The sequence below is a fragment of the Thalassophryne amazonica genome, chromosome 10 (genome assembly GCF_902500255.1).
Source record: "Thalassophryne amazonica chromosome 10, fThaAma1.1, whole genome shotgun sequence".
Taxonomy (NCBI): domain Eukaryota; kingdom Metazoa; phylum Chordata; class Actinopteri; order Batrachoidiformes; family Batrachoididae; genus Thalassophryne; species Thalassophryne amazonica.
In genome coordinates, this window is record NC_047112.1 from 109,880,799 (window position 1) to 109,896,538 (window position 15,740).

Consider the following 15,740-nt stretch of genomic DNA (forward strand, 5'->3'; position numbering starts at 1 on the left):
GTGTGCCATTATTACAGTAAACAAGTAATAATTGTGGATTAATTGCTCTGTCTTGTCTGTGGAAATGTGAGTGTGGACGTAATGTTGTTGTTGTTGCTTTTGTAATGACAATGACAATAAATTTCATCCATCCATCCATCCATATATATTTGTGTGTGTGTATATATGTGGTGAAAATGTTGAACTTGTAGAGATATTCAATTATCTCAGCAGTAACATGCTTGGGAAAAGCTTAATAAGTCCTGAGGTCACTGGACAGTGATGTCTGGCGATGCTGATACCTTTGTTGTAGAGTGCCACTCAATATTATGCCCCAAAAAATTTGAAACTTTTTCCAGGTCCCACCCTATTTTTTTCCTTTTATGAAACATATTAATTGCGCCAAGTTTAATTCAGATATATAGATATTTACTAGTAGCTCAATGAACTGAAGTGTGTCCGATATCACATGATATAATTGGGGCTCAGTTGACCAGTCTGGCTATGAAAGTGGATGAGATGTAGAGTTCATAATGTTAGCTGTCAATTCAGTTAAGGGTGATGTCATTCGCTTTATTCTGTAACACTTTCTGGGAGCTGACTGCATTGGTGATCAATCAATCAATCAATCAATTTTTTATATAGCGCCAAATCACAACAAACAGTTGCCCCAAGGCGCTTTATATTGTAAGGCAAGGCCATACAATAATTATGTAAAACCCCAATGGTCAAAACGACCCCCTGTGAGCAAGCACTTGGCTACAGTGGGAAGGAAAAACTCCCTTTTAACAGGAAGAAACCTCCAGCAGAACCAGGCTCAGGGAGGGGCAGTCTTCTGCTGGGACTGGTTGGGGCTGAGGGAGAGAACCAGGAAAAAGACATGCTGTGGAGGGGAGCAGAGATCGATCACTAATGATTAAATGCAGAGTGGTGCATATAGAGCAAAAAGAGAAAGAAACAGTGCATCATGGGAACCCCCCAGCAGTCTACGTCTATAGCAGCATAACTAAGGGATGGTTCAGGGTCACCTGATCCAGCCCTAACTATAAGCTTTAGCAAACCCTTACAAACCCTAGGAACTACAAGTAAGCCTGCAGTCTGAGAGCGAAGCGCTCTATTGGGGTGATATGGTACTACGAGGTCCCTAAGATAAGATGGGACCTGATTATTCAAAACCTTATAAGTAAGAAGAAGAATTTTAAATTCTATTCTAGAATTAACAGGAAGCCAATGAAGAGAGGCCAATATGGGTGAGATATGCTCTCTCCTTCTAGTCCCCGTCAGTACTCTAGCTGCAGCATTTTGAATTAACTGAAGGCTTTTTAGGGAACTTTTTAGGGATGTACACATTCATGGGGCATTCCATCAAGCTAAATGATGGCAAAGCTCATATGCAGTCTGAAGACATACATCTTTCATTCCCAGTTCCGACTGCACGTGAACTCTCGTCTCTTGGCCATTTCAACACATTTGTGATAAAGGTCTACCTCAAGGCTTGGTTCACATGCATGTGTGCTTCATCTGCTCCACAAAAGGATCTGCAGCTCCTCTGTGAGCTGGACAGCTACAAGAGGACAAATGAAGCTCTTACTAAAGCTGCAGTAGTCTCTGGACAGTGCATTTGTGACATAATCTGTTGTTGCTCAAAAATCACTTATTAAGTTGTGAAGTAACTACTAGAAGCTGTCCTCATTTTAAGTAATTCTACGATATTCTTATGTTTATGTTAAAACACCTTATTTATCATATCCAATTTTTTCCAGAAATTACAAAAATTTGATGCTGTTGAGCTACCAGTAAATATTATTATAATACACCCAAATTTTGTCAGCTTTTTTCTTTTAACATTATGAACAAATCTTGGGGGGTGGGACAATAAAAATTAGAAACTTTATTTTTGTGGCACCCTACTTTGTAGTAGAACGAAACCCTAAATTTTGAGGGTCCTGGTGATTCTTGTGTGGTTGTCAGACTTAGATCAGTGGCCAGAAGGGATGACAAGATTGAGATATTTGGTACCACATCTCTTTGGAGAATCCAAGGGTACTGAGGGAATAACTTTATGTCAAACAAGCAGTTTACCTTTGGAGAGTCAGGTGAGGGTATCAGTTGCATTGTGAGGGAACATCAACTATGGCTTTCTGTCCATGTCACATGCTTGTTATTGTGTAATCCAGAACACAGGTGCTTCAATGATGAAGACCCCAAGACTGCCAAAGGCTAAGAGGATGTCCATGTTTCACCTGGCTTCAGGAGTTATATGGCTGCTTTGAAGAAGTAGAGATGAACCATTTGTGTGTCTGAGTGTGTAGTTTCCAGGATCAGGACTGGTTAACTTGTGTGGTGGAGGCTGTGATGCACAGTATCGTGCTGCTCTTAGACCTAACCTCTTTATATATTGTACATATTTATATGTATAAAGTGTAAATTATACATATACAGTTATGAATGAGGTGATGAACTGTGTCCTTCTGGTGAGCCACTGAAGCATGTTGTTGAATAGATGCAAGACGATTTCTTCTTATGATTTCAATATGTTTGGAAAACAATAAAACAGTATGTGTTAACTTCAATGTGTGTGCAAAAGCTCTTTTCCTTGAAATGGTCGGAGCAGTTTATTACAACAGCATTTATGACGTTAGACAAAGTGATGGTCACATGGCCTGACAGAGTGCGTAACTTCATCTGAAAGCTCAAACCCAGCTGGAGACCTGCAATGAATAAATATCAACTTAAGACGAGTCAGGGACAAACAAACAAGAGGAAAATGGTTTCTCAGAAAATGGAACATTTAAAACCCACTGACATCAAAAAGCCAATTGAATTTGCATAGTGCAAAACTTTCATCTGGGGATGTGAAGAAAGGCACCACCACAGGAATTATTTAATATTCAATAAATTAGAAACAGTAGCTATGGCTAATTAGAATTTGCACATTTACAAATCAGGCATGATGGCAAAACAAACTATGAAAAATATAAGGGTGCTCTGAGGATTACCGAATATAGGATTACCGAAATAAGATGATAGACAAAGCAAATGGAGTATCACTAACAGCATAGTGTCAGAACATGTCACATGGCTAATCCAGTGAGGGGAGGGTTTGCTTTAAATCACCGATTCGCTGTTCTATAAAAGCTTTTTTTGACTTTTTTCAATAGCACATTGAGTCTAACACTTGCTGATTGCTCATGAGTCATTAGGCTCCTCTGCTGCTCGGCCAGTTTGCTTTGAAAGAAAAGCCTGTGATTAAATGAATGTGTTTACCCTCATACTCCATTAGAGGTCTAGCTGTTGGCTGCTCCATTGTTTCTATTACGGCTACAAAGGCAGGCAGTGTGTAAACTCTTGTTCTGTTCCTTATTAGATTACTTCCTGGTGTGATGGCTTTTGGTAAAAGCCATGGCATTCTTGTAAGGGGGCTAGACATGCACTCAGAGGAAAAACATTTATCAGATGATAAAGGCCAGGGTGCATTCAAACTTAAGTAGTTATATAGCTGATGCCACACAAAATCTGCATCAATACAAGTCAAATAAAGAAATGTGGGTTAGCACAGAGTGGATAATGGCTGTTACGTATATCAGCCTCAAGCTTTTAAAGCAGCAAAGTGAGAGCAGATTTATCATAATGTAGTAAACGCATAATGCAACAATTTAACTCTGTTTTCTTCCAATTTAAAGAGATTTCATCAGGTTTTCTATGTAGTAAGGCTCCTATTTTGAAAGTTGTCGAGCCACACTCAACAAAAATATTAATGGAATACTTTTGATTGCACTCTTATTTTTAGGAGTTTTGTTCATGAATTTGTTAAAATCCCTGTTACTGGGCGCTTCACCTCTGCTAAGATAGTCCATTCACCTAACAGGTGTGACATCTCAAGATGCTGATTAAACAGCATGGTTATTGCACAGATGTTCCTTGGACTGGTTACAATAAAAGGTCACATAAAAGATATCACAGATTTTGAAGGAGCGTGCAGTTTGCATACAGACTGCAGGAATGCCCCCCAGAGCTGTTGACATGGAATGAATGTTGATCTCGCAACCATAGATGCCTCCAATGTAATTTCAGAGAATTTGGCAGTACATCAACCCTCTTCACAATCGCAGACCATATGTATAACCAAACTAGTGCAGGGCCGCTGCATCCAGCTTCTTTACCTGTGAGATCGTCAGTGAACAGTGACCCCAGTAGCTAATGCATAGCCAAAGAATTTCTGTACAAACTGTCAGAAACTGGCTCAGTGAAGCACATCTGAGTGCTCGTTGTCCTCACTGGGGTCTTGACTTGACTGTATTTCATTATCAGAATCATATTGTTTGCATTTTCAAGCCTAGCACCAACATTCTTTAATACCCCATCACACCCAGTCACTTTTCCACATCTGCAAAAAAGCTTGAAGGACACTATTAAAAGCACGATATAGTCTCCACAAACTTTGGGCATGTTCAAAAAATACACAGCAAGGCCATGGTTGAATCAGGATGCAGTTAGAACTAAATAATAAAGTTGTGAATGAAACATGCTGGTTGCTGCCCATGCTGCTGAAAAACAGGTCAAAAAATAAATAATTTTTTGTTCCACCTCCTCATACAAATTCAGGTTTGAGGAAAGGATGAAGGTGAGACTATACCATGTGTGTTTGTGATGGGATTGGTAGGTACACGCATGATCATGTGTGTAGAAAGAAATTGTTGGGAATGTGTTAGATGCTGTGAGAACATCGCAGGCACTTGAAAATGGCATATTTTTTTTCCATTTTGTCCTCGCTATGTCGATCAGGATGCAGTGCAGTCTCCATAGGCTTCATCTGAATGTGACAGGTTCCGTAATACCAAATACACAATGGCAAGATGGTCTTAAAGTGAGGTGTGGCCAGGTGCAGTGTTGTGCATGGCTATCTTGAGGCAGCAGAAAGTGATTGCACCATGGCCCAACATGGTCCCTGATCTAAAGTTGAGTTTTTTTCTGCTATAAATAAGTCAAACTATTCAGATATGAAAAGTTAACAACCACATCACTTGGTCATTTTGGCTTGTGGATGGCCTCAAGTCATTCCATCAAGTTACAGCAAATAAAAATCCGACAGGTGCTCAGTACACACTTTCAGTCTAAGGCTTGCTGCTTATGACTGATGTGCTCTACAAACAAGAAACAATTCACACATGTCCAAGAAGGTTCCCTACACATACCCACCAAATGACAACTTGCACGCTTCATTTGCTTCCAGGGGATAAAATAAGGTTGGATATTTTTTTGATGCACCTTGTACACCCATGATTAATTAAAAGATGAAGTACAATACATCTGTGCCAAGCACCAAGTTTGTAATCTGATTATGTGCCGTGTAAATATAATGGATTCCATGCATTTACCAAAATAGCTACAGCCTGCCATTGCTCCAGTATCTGCAACTGCTACCTTGAAACAAATAAATCAGAGACTGCATGTTAGAAACATCTGCTGTGTTCAACGATGACTCATCTCTCTTATACTTCCTTTGATGCAGTGTATAATTTTGTGTGAATTTTGTACAAGAAAAACAATTTAACAATGGCACCTCACACACTATAGTTTAAAGATGAGAGATCAGTCACCACCGAGTAACAGTGACTGAAACGGGAAGGGGAGGGTGTACTGTGAGTCACAAAATGAATTTAAAGGGGCACACGTATTGATTAGCGAGTATGATTGGAAGCAGCACAGTGGAAAAGATGTGATTGATGAAAAGGAGAGAAATGACTGAATTTAGCGCAGAAAAAAAAAATGTGAACAGGAAAATCCTTCATGATTGGGACACTGTGCAGGTCAGCACAGGAAGAAAGGCTTGATTACTAATTAAGCCAGCAATCAGAGGTTAGTATAACAGCTAACGCCATTACACATACAGGCGTCTTTTGAACCACACAATCTAAATGAGAGCATCAAGGTCCAAGGGAACTCAACTGCCAGTCACATGTATTACTACAGTGTCTTCAGGTACAACCCCAGTTCAAATGAAGTTGGGACGTTGTGTAAAATGTAAATAAAAACAGAATACAATGATTTGCAAATTTTCTTCAACCTATATTCAATTGAATACACCACAAAGACAAGATGTTCAAACTGATAAACTTTATTGTTTTTGTCCAAATATTTGCTCATTTTGAAATGGATGCCTGCAACATGTTTCAAAAAAGCTGGGACAGTGGTATGTTTACCACTGTGTTACATCACCTTTCCTTTTAACAACACTCAATAAGCATTTGGGAACTGAGGACACTAATTGTTGAAGCTTTGTAGGTGGAATTCTTTCCCATTCTTGCTTGATGTACGACTTCAGTTGTTCAACAGTCCGGGGTCTCCGTTGTCATATTTTGCGCTTCATAGTGCGCCACACATTTTCAATGGACAGGTCTGGACTGCAGGCAGGCCAGTCTAGTACAAAGCATACTAGCAGTATTACAACAGTGTGGCTTACTACGAAACCATGCTGTTGTAACACGTGCAGAATGTGACTTGGCATTGTCTTGCTGAAATAAGCAGGGACGTCCCTGAAAAAGACATTGCTTGGATGGCAGCATGTGTTACTCCAAAACCTGGATCTACCTTTCAGCATTGATGGTGCCATCACAGATGTGTAAGTTGCCCATGCCATGGGCACTAACACACCCCCATACCATCACAGATGCTGACTTTTGAACTTTGCGCAGGTAAAAATCTGGATGGTCTTTTTCCTCTTTTGTCCGGAGGACACATCATCCATGATTTCCAAAAACCATTTGAAATGTGGACTCATCAGACCACAGCACACTTTTCCACTTTGCGTCTGTCCATTTCAAATGAGTTCGGGCCCAGAGAAGGCGGCAGGGTTTCTGGATTTTGTTGATGTATAGCGTTGACTTTGCATGGTAGAGTTTTAATTTCCACTTGTAGATGTAGCGACGAACTGTGTTAACTGACAATGGTTTTCTGAAGTGTCCCTGAGCTCATGCAGTAAGATCCTTTACACAATAATGTCAGTTTTTAATGCAGTGCCGCCTGAAGGATCGAAGGTCACAGGCATTCAATGTTGGTTTTCGGCCTTGACGCTTACGTGTAGAAAGTTCTCCAGATTCCCTGAATCTTCTGATTATATTATGGACTGTAGATGATGGAATCCCTAAATTCCTTGCAATTGAACATTGAGAAACATTGTTCTTAAACTGTTGGACTACTTTTTCACACAGTTGTTCACAAAGTGGTGATCCTCGCCCCATCTTTGCTTGTGAATGGCTGAGGCTTTTGGGGATGCTCCTTTTATACCCAATCATGACACTCACAATTAGTGTCCTCAGTTCCCAAATGCTTATTGAGTGTTGTTAGAAGGAAAGGTGATGTAACACAGTGGTAAACATACCACTGTCCCAGCCTTTTTTAAACGTGTTGCAGGCATCCATTTCAAAATGAGTAAATATTTGCCCAAAAACAAAAAAGTCTATCATTATGAACATTAAATATGTTGTCTTTGTGGTTTATTCAACTGAATATAAGTTGAAGAGGATTTGCAAGTCATTATATTCTGTTTTTACTTACATTTCACACAGCGTCCCAACTTCATTGGAATTGGGGTTGTAGAAGCTCCAGATGCAGTACAAATCTATGTGACTACAAATATTTCCTAGACTATACGTTGCATCAATATTAGTCACATATTTCCAAAACTATGTCATGAAGAGTAAAAAACATATATCAGTTGCACTGGTCTATAAATTAATTTGGTATGGTGTGAAATGTGGTGCGCATGCTTTATGCAAGATGAAGCAAATTGAATTTAATCAGTACATTATTTATTTATAAGGGAAACACTTCATTAGGAAGCTGATGCTAATGGACTAATTAATGTTGCTGCATGAGGCACAAAGAACTCAGTATCAAAATAGCTTTTATTCGCCAAGTATCCCCAGAATACAATGAGTTTGACTTTGGTTTGACCTACACTCTCTCTGTTACGATATGTATAATTATACACTAAACACTGAATAATTCAAAGTAATAAAATGTGGAAATGAAGTGTGCAAGTAAAATAAAATGTGCAATAAGAGATAAGTAAAAAGGATGTGTGAAACAGACAACAGATTGAAGTTGTACATGAGGAATATGAATGAGTTTTTTGTCAGGCTAAAATGTTCATCAGTGTGATGGCCTGTGGAAAGAAACTGTTCCTGTGTCTCGTTGTTCTGATGTACAGAGCTCTGTAACATCGACCAGAGGGGAGAAGTTTAAACAGTGTGTGTCCAGGGTGTGAGGGGTCTGCAGAGATGTTACCAGCTGGCTTCCTGGTCCTGGACCGGTATAAGTCCTGGATGGAGGACAGGCTGGCTCCGATGATTTTTTTCTGCAGACCTCACAGTTCGTTTAAGTCTGTGCCTGTCATGTTTGGAGACAGAGGGAAAGCAAACAGAGATGGAGATACACAGGACAGACTGGATGATTTATGTGTAAAAGGTGATGAGCAGTTCCTGGGGCAGGTTGAACTGTCTGAGAAAGTACATCCTCTGCTGTGCCCTTTCTCTGAGGGAGTCTATGTGTGAGGTCCACTTCAGATCTTGGGAGGTGGTAATCCCAGGAACCGGAAAGTGTCCACAGTAGGCACAGTGTTGTTGAGGATGAAAGGGGGAGAGGGAGCAGTGATGGTGGGTTCCTCCTGAAGTCCACTATCATCTCCAGTCTCATCTGTGAGTGTTGTCTGCTGATTGTTAGCAAATCCTGGCTGCACCCGCATAACCCCAATACCACAGTGGAGCTAGCAGGCTGCACCATTCACCTCTACAAATGGACTGAAGCTTCCGGTAAGAGCATGGGGGGGGGATTCTGTTTATGTGCAGGAGGACTGGTGCTTAGACAGCAGAGAAGCAGGCACCCATTGCTCACCGGACCTAGAGGCCATGTCTGTCCAATGCTGACTCTTCTACCTGCCATGAGAGCTACCGGTAGCCATTGTGATAGTTGTTTACATACTTCGCGATGCTAACGTAAGCATGGCACTCGGCCTACCTCAGATCATGGTGTCTAAACAACAGAGGGCTCATCAGGATGGCATGCACATCATTTCTGGGGACTTTAATAAAGCATGCCTCAAGACTGTTCTCCCCAAATTCCACTAACACATGAAGTGTGCAACCAAGGGAGAAAACACACTTCACTTACCCTCACTCACTCATGTTTAACCGGGATCAGGTCGAAGGGGCAACACCTCTAGCTGGGGACCCCAGATTTCCCGCTCCCTGGCCACAGTGACCACCTCTGACCGAGGGATCCCGAGGCGTTCCCATGCCAGTGTGAAGATATAATCTCTCCACCAAGTCCTAGGTCTTCCACAGAGTCTTCTCCCAGATGGACGTGCCTAAAACACCTCCCTTGGGAGGCACCCAGGGGCATCATTACCAGATGCCCAAACCACCTCAGCTGGCTCCTTTCAACACAAAGGAGCAGCAGCTTTACTCTGAGCTCCCCACGGATGACTGAACTTCTCATCCTATCTCTAAGGCAGACACCAGCCATCCTCCTAAGGAAGCCCATTTTGGCTACTTGTACCCACGATCTAGTTCTTTCAGTCATGACCCAACCTATGACCATAGGTGAGATTAGGAACAAAGATTGACCATGTAGATCGCCTTTTGGCTGAGCTTCATTTTCATCACAACAGTACGATAGAGGGAATGCAACACCACCCCTGCTACGCCAATTCTCTGGGCAATCTCACAGTCCATTGTTCCCTCACTCTTTCACTTGGGGCAAGACCGCAATCCCCACCTGGAGTAGGCAATCCATCGATTTCCTGCTGAGAACCATGGCCTCAGATTTAGAGATGCTGATCCTCATCCCAGCTGCTTCACGCTCGGCTGTGAACCGATCCATTGAGTGTTGGAAATCACGGGCATCTGTAAAAAGTAGTGAGGTCCACTTCAGATCTTGGGAGGTGGTAATCCCAGGAACCGGAAAGTGTCCACAGTAGGCACAGTGTTGTTGAGGATGAGAGGGGGAGAGGGAGCAGTGATGGTGGGTTCCTCCTGAAGTCCACTATCATCTCCAGTCTCATCTGTGAGTGTTGTCTGCTGATTGTTAGCAAATCCTGGCTGCACCCGCATAACCCCAATACCACAGTGGAGCTAGCAGGCTGCACCATTCACCTCTACAAATGGACTGAAGCTTCCGGTAAGAGCATGGGGGGGGGATTCTGTTTATGTGCAGGAGGACTGGTGCTTAGACAGCAGAGAAGCAGGCACCCATTGCTCACCGGACCTAGAGGCCATGTCTGTCCGATGCTGACTCTTCTACCTGCCACGAGAGCTACCGGTAGCCATTGTGATAGTTGTTTACATACTTCGCGATGCTAACGTAAGCATGGCACTCGGCCTACCTCAAATCATGGTGTCTAAACAACAGAGGGCTCATCAGGATGGCATGCACATCATTTCTGGGGACTTTAATAAAGCATGCCTCAAGACTGTTCTCCCCAAATTCCACTAACACATGAAGTGTGCAACCAGGGGAGAAAACACACTTCACTTACCCTCACTCACTCATGTTTAACCGGGATCAGGTCGAAGGGGCAACACCTCTAGCTGGGGACCCCAGATTTCCCGCTCCCTGGCCACAGTGACCACCTCTGACCGGGGGATCCCGAGGTGTTCCCATGCCAGTGTGAAGATATAATCTCTCCACCAAGTCCTAGGTCTTCCACAGAGTCTTCTCCCAGATGGACGTGCCTAAAACACCTCCCTTGGGAGGCACCCAGGGGCATCATTACCAGATGCCCAAACCACCTCAGCTGGCTCCTTTCAACACAAAGGAGCAGCAGCTTTACTCTGAGCTCCCCACGGATCAATCAATCAATCAATCAATTTTTTTTTATATAGCGCCAAATCACAACAAACAGTTGCCCCAAGGCGCTTTATATTGTAAGGCAAGGCCATACAATAATGATGTAAAACCCCAACGGTCAAAACGACCCCCTGTGAGCAAGCACTTGGCTACAGTGGGAAGGAAAAACTCCCTTTTAACAGGAAGAAACCTCCAGCAGAACCAGGCTCAGGGAGGGGCAGTCTTCTGCTGGGACTGGTTGGGGCTGAGGGAGAGAACCAGGAAAAAGACATGCTGTGGAGGGGAGCAGAGATCGATCACTAATGATTAAATGCAGAGTGGTGCATACAGAGCAAAAAGAGAAAGAAACAGTGCATCATGGGAACCCCCCAGCAGTCTACGTCTATAGCAGCATAACTAAGGGATGGTTCAGGGTCACCTGATCCAGCCCTAACTATAAGCTTTAGCAAAAAGGAAAGTTTTAAGCCTAATCTTAAAAGTAGAGAGGGTGTCTGTCTCCCTGATCTGAATTGGGAGCTGGTTCCACAGGAGAGGAGCCTGAAAGCTGAAGGCTCTGCCTCCCATTCTACTCTTACAAACCCTAGGAACTACAAGTAAGCCTGCAGTCTGAGAGCGAAGCGCTCTATTGGGGTGATATGGTACTACGAGGTCCCTAAGATAAGATGGGACCTGATTATTCAAAACCTTATAAGTAAGAAGAAGAATTTTAAATTATATTCTAGAATGAACAGGAAGCCAATGAAGAGAGGCCAATATGGGTGAGATATGCTCTCTCCTTCTAGTCCCCGTCAGCACTCTAGCTGCAGCATTTTGAATTAACTGAAGGCTTTTTAGGGAACTTTTAGGACAACCTGATAATAATGAATTACAATAGTCCAGCCTAGAGGAAATAAATGCATGAATTAGTTTTTCCAGCATCACTCTGAAACAAGACCTTTCTAATTTTAGAGATATTGCGCAAATGCAAAAAAGCAGTCCTACATATTTGCTTAATATGCGCATTGAAGGACATATCCTGATCAAAAATGACTCCAAGATTTCTCACAGTATTACTAGAGGTCAGGGTAATGCCATCCAGAGTAAGGATCTGGTTAGACACCATGTTTTTAAGATTTGTGGAGCGAAGTACAATTACTTCAGTTTTATCTGAATTTAAAAGCAGGAAATTAGAGGTCATCCATGTCTTTATGTCTGTAAGACATTCCTGCAGTTTAGCTAATTGGTGTGTGTCCTATGGCTTCATGGATAGACAAAGCTGGGTATCATCTGCGTAACAATGAAAATTTAAGAAATGCTTTCTAATAATACTGCCTAAGGAAAGCATGTATAAAGTGAATAAAATTGGTCCTAGCACAGAACCTTGTGGAACTCCATAATTAACCTTAGTCTGTGAAGAAGACTCCCCATTTACATGAACAAATTGTAATCTATTAGATAAATACTGTATGACTCAAACCACCGCAGCGCAGTGCCTTTAATACCCATGGAATGCTGTAATCTCTGTAATAACATTTTATGGTCAACAGTATCAACAGCAGCACTGAGGTCTAACAGGACAAGCACAGACATGAGTCCACTGTCTGAGGCCATAAGAAGATCATTTGTAACCTTCACTAATGCTGTTTCTGTACTATGATGAATTCTAAAACCTGACTGAAACTCTTCAAATAGACCATTCCTCTGCAGATGATCAGTTAGCTGTTTTACAACTACCCTTTCAAGGATTTTTGAGAGAAAAGGAAGGTTGGAGATTGGCCTATAATTAGCTAAGATAGCTGGGTCAAGTGATGGCTTTTTAAGTAATGGTTTAATTACTGCCACCTTAAAAGCCTGTGGTACATAGCCAACTAATAAAGATAGATTGATCATATTTAAGATCGAAGCATTAATTAATGGTAGGGCTTCCTTGAGCAGCCTGATAGGAATGGGGTCTAATAGACATGTTGATGGTTTGGAGGAAGTAACTAATGAAAATAACTCAGACAGAACAATCGGAGAGAAAGAGTCTAACCAAATACCAGCATTACTGAAAGCAGCCAAAGATAACGATATGTCTTTGGGATGGTTATGAGTAATTTTTTCTCTGATAGTTAAAATTTTATTAGCAAAGAAAGTCATGAAGTCATTACTAGTTAAAGTTAAAGGAATACTCGGCTCAATAGAGCTCTGACTCTTTGTCAGCCTGGCTACAGTGCTGAAAAGAAACCTGGGGTTGTTCTTATTTTCTTCAATTAGTGATGAGTAGTAAGATGTCCTAGCTTTACGGAGGCCTTTTTTATAGAGCAACAGACTCTTTTTCCAGGCTAAGTGAAGATCTTCTAAATTAGTGAGGCGCCATTTCCTCTCCAACTTACAGGTTATCTGCTTTAAGCTGTGAGTTTGTGAGTTATACCACGGAGTCAGGCACTTCTGATTTAAGGCTCTCTTTTTCAGAGGAGCTACAGCATCCAAAGTTGTGCTCATTGAGGATGTAAAACTATTGACGAGATAATCTATCTCACTCACAGAATTTAGGTAGCTACTCTGCACTGTGTTGGTATATGGCATTGGAGAACATAACAAAGAAGGAATCATATCCTTAAACCTAGTTACAGCGCTTTCCGAAAGACTTGTACTGTAATGAAACTTATTCCCCACTGCTGGGTAGTCCATCAGAGTAAATGTAAATGTTATTAAGAAATGATCAGACAGAAGGGAGTTTTCAGGGAATACTGTTAAGTCTTCAATTTCCATACCATAAGTCAGAACAAGATCTAAAGTATGGTTAAAGTGGTGGGTGGACTCATTTACATTTTGAGCAAAGCCAATTGAGTCTAATAATAGATTAAATGCAGTGTTGAGGCTGTCATTCTCAGCATCTATGTGGATGTTAAAATCACCCACTATAATTATCTTATCTGAGCTAAGCACTAAGTCAGACAAAAGGTCTGAAAATTCACAGAGAAACTCACAGTAACGACCAGGTGGACGATAGATAACAACAAATAAAACTGGTTTTTGGGACTTCCAATTTGGATGGACAAGACTAAGAGTCAAGCTTTCAAATGAATTAAAGCTCTGTCTGGGTTTTTGAATAATTAATAAGCTGGAGTGGAAGATTGCTGCTAATCCTCCCCCTCGGCCCGTGCTACCAGCATTCTGACAGTTAGTGTGACTCGGGGGTGTTGACTCATTTAAACTAACATATTCATCCTGCTGTAACCAGGTTTCTGTAAGGCAGAATAAATCAATATGTTGATCAATTATTATATCATTTACTAACAGGGACTTAGAAGAGAGAGACCTAATGTTTAATAAACCACATTTAACTGTTTTAGTCTGTGGTGCATTTGAAGGTGCTATATTATTTTTTCTTTTTTAATTTTTATGCTTAAATAGATTTTTACTGGTTGTTGGTGGTCTGGGAGCAGGAACCGTCTCTACGGGGATGGGGTATTGGGGGGATGGCAGGGGGAGAGAAGCTGCAGAGAGGTGTGTAAGACTACAATGTATATATATATATATATATATATATATATATATATATATATATATATATATATATATATATATATATATATACAAGGTCTATTAGAAAAGTATCCGACCTTATTATTTTTTTCAAAAACCATATGGATTTGAATCACGTGTGATTGCGTCAGACAAGCTTGAACCCTCGTGCGCATGCTTGAGTTTTTCCACGCCTGTCGGTTGCGTCATTCGCCTGTGAGCAGGCTTTTCGGTTGCGTCATTCACCTGTGAGCAGGCTTTGAGTGAGGAGTGGTCCACCCCCTCGGTGGATTTTCATTGTCAGGAAATGGCGGAATGATTTGGGCTTTTTTCCATCAGAATTTTTTCAGAAATTGTTAGAGACTGGCAGCTGGAAACCATTAGAAAAATTTATCTGGCTTTCGGTGAAAATGTTACGGGCTTGGTAGAGAATAAGGAGTGTTACTGTCGCTTTAAGGACGGCCCCCAGCGGCTGTGGGGCAAGCCGCGCTCCGAAGCCGCCATCGACAGGCTGAGCGACCATTTCATTTCTAAACGGATGACTGTCTGGATACGTGATAATCGTGTGCCATTTCTCTGGTTATCACAAGAGCTGGACATCAACCATTTTCCGGCAGATTTCACTTTTAACAAGAGATTTTGTCATGGAAAGCCGAGCAGAGGCTTAGCGCATCACGAGGGATTCGCTACTGGAGCGAGACAAAACCACTTCCGTTTTGGTCTCACAGGACGGCTTTGAGATGGCGTCCAGACAGCTATCAGTGTTTTTTTCCATCGGGGGATTATCCGAGAAATTGTGGATGTGCCTGGACATGCCAGAACATGTCCCGTGAGGCTTCATCACGGCGTTGCTTTGCGCCATGCGGCACCGCCGCAACGCGCGAAGCCTCCGCTCCTCTTTCCATGACAAAAACTCCTTTAACAGTGGAATGTGCCGTTCATTTCCAAACTGGACACTGTGTTTTATCCGGGACGTCGTCTGACTAGCACAGGAATTGTGAAAAGACGTGGACATCAGCACTTTTTCAGCACATTGAGACAGATGTGCAGAGGAATTCCGCGTGTCGCGGCGGTGCCGCATGGTGCAAAGCAACGCCGTGATGAAGCCTCACTGGACATGTTCTGGCATGTCCAGGCACATCCACAATTTCTCGGATAATCACTCGATGGAAAAACCACCGACAGCTGTCTGAACGCCATCTCAAAGCCGTCCTGTGAGACCAAAACGGAGGTGGTTTTGTCTCGCTCCAGTAGCGAATCCATCGTGACCTGCGAAGCCTCCGCTCATCTTTCCATGACAAAATCTCTTGTTAAAGTGAAATCTGCCGGAAAATGGTTGATGTCCAGCTCTTGTGATAACCAGAGAAATGGCACACGATGGTTACGGATCCAGACAGTTTAGAAATGAAATGGTCCTTCAGTCT